The sequence below is a fragment of the Lygodium microphyllum genome, chromosome 15 (assembly GCF_053477565.2).
Source record: "Lygodium microphyllum isolate KBCC chromosome 15, Lygodium_microphyllum_v1.1.10, whole genome shotgun sequence".
Taxonomy (NCBI): Eukaryota; Viridiplantae; Streptophyta; class Polypodiopsida; order Schizaeales; family Lygodiaceae; genus Lygodium; species Lygodium microphyllum.
In genome coordinates, this window is record NC_141149.1 from 133,325,378 (window position 1) to 133,329,579 (window position 4,202).

A 4,202-nucleotide genomic window follows, 5' to 3' on the forward strand; every position below is an offset into this window, starting at 1 on the left:
CATGACTTGTAGGTGGCTCCAGAGACCTTTGAGGAAGCAGTGTATTGTGTGATCATGAACGTCCCACTAAATTCAGACTTGCAGCTTGAGTCGGATTACATCTCACGACACCACACGCATGAAACTCTTGAACATTAGGCCAGCTCCGTTCTCACCAAAAGCAAGAACAATGCATTTTGATCTGATCCTGATGACCACGTCTTGCATCAATCCTTCCAAGAATGGTTATGACCATACTCCATGTGTCAAGTAGAATGAGACTTTGACAAGTATTCATGTCATTGATGTAAAAGAAAGAAGATATGAAAGGAAATCCACCATTGAAGCTCACAGAAAAGCTTGAGAAGAGGAGAGAGAAAGACTGAGTCTAGAAGCAAACCCTTCCCTCTCAAAAGTAACCTTGGTTTAAGTGTCCTTCAGCCATGTCTGACCCTCTTTTGATCCATATGTTTTCAAAATGAGGTAAAATTTGATGACGACATGTCAAAGTAGTTATGAACCTCCATCTTGCCCCCATATCTCTGTGAAGAAACACTAAAATAACCACAGTTTGAAGTAGTACAACCAGTCTAGTCACTGTCAAGGAGAAACCAAACCATGTAACTGTATCTTCAAGTCCAGTTACACAGAAATGATGCCTATAACTAGATCTTCCATGAAAATGACCTCCCCAGCAAGATCATAATCATGAAAATGATGGAATTAAAGCCTACCTTGGATCAAAGCAAGGCTCTGATACCATTGTAATGAAGGTCCTAGACTACCATAAAATATAACTATGGAACAATGGAAAATGAAGAAATCACTACATTAACCTATGGTGAAAACATGAATACAAGAAAGGATTCTTGGAACACACCCCAAGCTGGTGCCATGGAAACTCACCTCCATGTAGGTGAAGAACAAGAAAAATAATGTGACTACCAAGAAAACTTACATGAATAACATGTCCAAATGGCAAAAAGCCCCTAACTTTGGCTAGGGCTGCCTATTTATAGCAAACCCTAAGCCCTAGACCTCTAGTTTTATCACAAAGGCATTTAGCCTGCTGTCATTGTTTTCCATTGGCCTAATTTGCTTCATTACAGTTTCATAGGCCGATTGTCCGCAGACAGAAGAGCAGAGGTTCGAGATGGCCAAGATTCCCTATGTATCAGCTGTGGGCAGTCTTATGTATGCCATGATAGCCACTTGTCCAGATATTGCTTTTGCAGTTCGGGTTGTGGCATGTTATATGGCTACACTTGGCAAGAAACATTGGGATGCTGTGAAGGGTATCATGAGGTACCTGAAGGGCACAACAGATATGTGTATTTGCTGTGGCAGCAAGGATACAGGAGTAGTGGGGTACACTGACTTTGATTATGCAGGACATGCAGATAGTAGGAAGTCCACTTCTGGCTATGTGTTCACTTATGCTGGAGGGGCTATCTCTTGGATGTTCAAGGTGCAGAAGTGTACGGCTCTTTCTACTACAGAGGCTGAGTATATTGCAGCCATAGAGGCTTGCAAGGAGGCTATCTGGTTAGGTTGTTTGATTACAAACCTTGGTATGACACTACACTGCATTCGTATTCTATGAGTGCCATTCAGTTGGCCAAGAATCTAGGCTTCCATGCAAAGATGAAACATATTGAGGTGAGGTATCGCTTCATTCGCGAGGTCGTTGAGGACAGGTCTGTTGACCTTATCAAGATTCTGACTGAGGAGAATCTTGAAGACTTGCTACAAAGAGCCTCACTACATAGCGCTTTGCCTTCCTCAAGAGATTGATGGGTGTTGGATGAGATGACGTCTTTTTTCTCATCCTGTTGTACATGTGTACATGTTGTACTGTCTTTTCTTTTCTTTTCTCCCTCATTGGGGCAGATTCGCCTTTAAGTGGGAGATTGTTGGGTGTAAAGGTGCCTTTGCCTAGTTGCTCGTGTATTACTATACTTTACTACACTGACAATACCCGCCACTGCACACTGCAGGTGGCAGGCGCCCGTCACAGTCACTTATTCTTTATTCTTTTAGTGATAGTTTGAATAAAGAAAGGCCCGGCCACACATTGTGGTTGTTGGAGTTCCCACTTTTGAGTCTTGGTCTCTCTTGCTCTTGCTCTCCATTCACCATAGCTCTCACTGCCAAGCTTCTTCCTCCTGTGCTCTACTTCCCTTTCAAAATTTTGGGGGTCCATTCTTGAGGCCAAAATTCATTATGGTACCGACAAATGCTCCCCATTATGTAATAAAAGCAATCTTATCCATGTCATTCGGATGCATCCTAATCTAATTGTATCTTGAAAACCCATCCAGAAAACTATACATCTCATGTCCTACTGCATCATCCAACAAGAAATCAATAAATTGTATTGGAAAAGGATTTGAAACTGTAGCTACATTTAATTTCATATAATACACATACTCTGAACTTTCCATTTTCCTTAGGTACTACAATAATATGAGATAACCATGTCATCCCATTTACTGCCTTGATGAATCCAACCTTCAACAACTTGTCAATTTCCTTCTTTACCTACTTGGCATAATTTGGATTCATGTGAGTTCATAATTGTAAAATTCCCCAAGGTTGCAAAGGAGTTGATCATTAATGGTGAAATCTCAAGAGTGCACGCTCTCATCAAATGGCTAATAACGTCACAACGGAACCAAAACGTAGAGGCAAACTGAAAGGTGAGAAGGATCGAAGCTTGCACTTGAGAGCTATGGTGGAAGAGCAAAAGCAAGAAAGAGAGAGACAAGAAATGGGAACTCCAATAGTCACAATGTGTGACCGAGCCTTCCTTTATTCAATCTATCACTAAAAGAAGAAAGAATAAAGTGACGGTGACCGGCGCCTGCCACCTGCAATGTGCAGTGGCGGTGACTGTCAGTGTAGTAATACACGGGCGGCTAGGCGGAGGCGCCTTTATCCCCAACAACCTCCCACTTAAAGGCGAATCTGTCCTAGTGAAGAGTGAAAAGAAAAAGAAAAAGACAGTACAACAGGATTAGGAAAGACGTCATCTCATCCCACGCCCATCAACCTCCTGAGGAAGGCAAAGCGCTCTATAGAGAGGCTTTTCGTGAGAAGATTTGTAGGATTCTGGTCAGTCAAGATCTTGACTAGGTCAACAGACTTGTCCTCAAGGACCCCATATATGAAGTGATACCTCACCTCAATGTGTTTCGTCTTCGCATGGAAGACCAGATTCTTGGCTAACTGAATAGCACTCATAGAATCCGAATGTAGTGTAGGGATAGCATCAATACCAAGGTCAGCAACCAAATGGCCTCCTTGCAAGCCTTAGTGGCTGCAACATACTCGGCGTAGTAGAAAGGGCTATGCATTTCTGCACCTTGGACATCCAAGAAACAGTACCTCCAGCATAGGTGAATACATAGCCGAAAGTGGACTTCCTACTATCTGCATGTCCTGCATAATCAGAGTCAGTGTACCCCACAACTCCTATATCCTGACTGCCATAGCATATGCACATATCTGCAATGCCCTTCAGGTACCTCATGATACCCTTCACGGCATCCCAATGCTTCTTGCCAAGTGTAGCCATATAGCATGCCACAACACCAACTACAAAGGCAATATCTGGACGAGTGGTGATCATTGCATACATAAGATTGCCCACTGCAGATGCATAGGGAATGTTGGCCATCTCGGCCCTGTGCTCATCTGTTTGTGGACAATCAGCCTGTGATACCTTCACATAAGAAGGCAATGGACAGCCAATAGGCTTTATGTCCTGCATGCGGAAGCGCTCAAGTACTTTATGAATGTACTCCCTCTGTGACAAGTAGAGGAGTCCTTGATGCCTATCGCATCTAATGCGTATACCAAGTATTGTGAGCCGCCTGTCCCAGATCTTTCATCTCAAAGCTCTTCTTGAGTTGAGCCTTAAGAACATCTAGCTCATCATGAGCTTTCCCTACTATCACCATATCATCCACATAGAGTACCAAAATCAATAAAGAACCATCACGGGCTTTCTTCGTGTAAAGACACGGATCCATACTACTCCTGCTATAGCCCTGTGACTGCATAAAGGTATCAAACTTATGATACCACTCCCTAGGTGCCTGCTTCAAGCCATAAAGACTTTTCTTCAATTTGCACACTAGGTGCTCCCTGCCAGGTTCTGCAAAGCCCTTAGGCTGCTCCATATAAATCTCATCATGCAAGTCGCCATGTAAGAAAGCCGT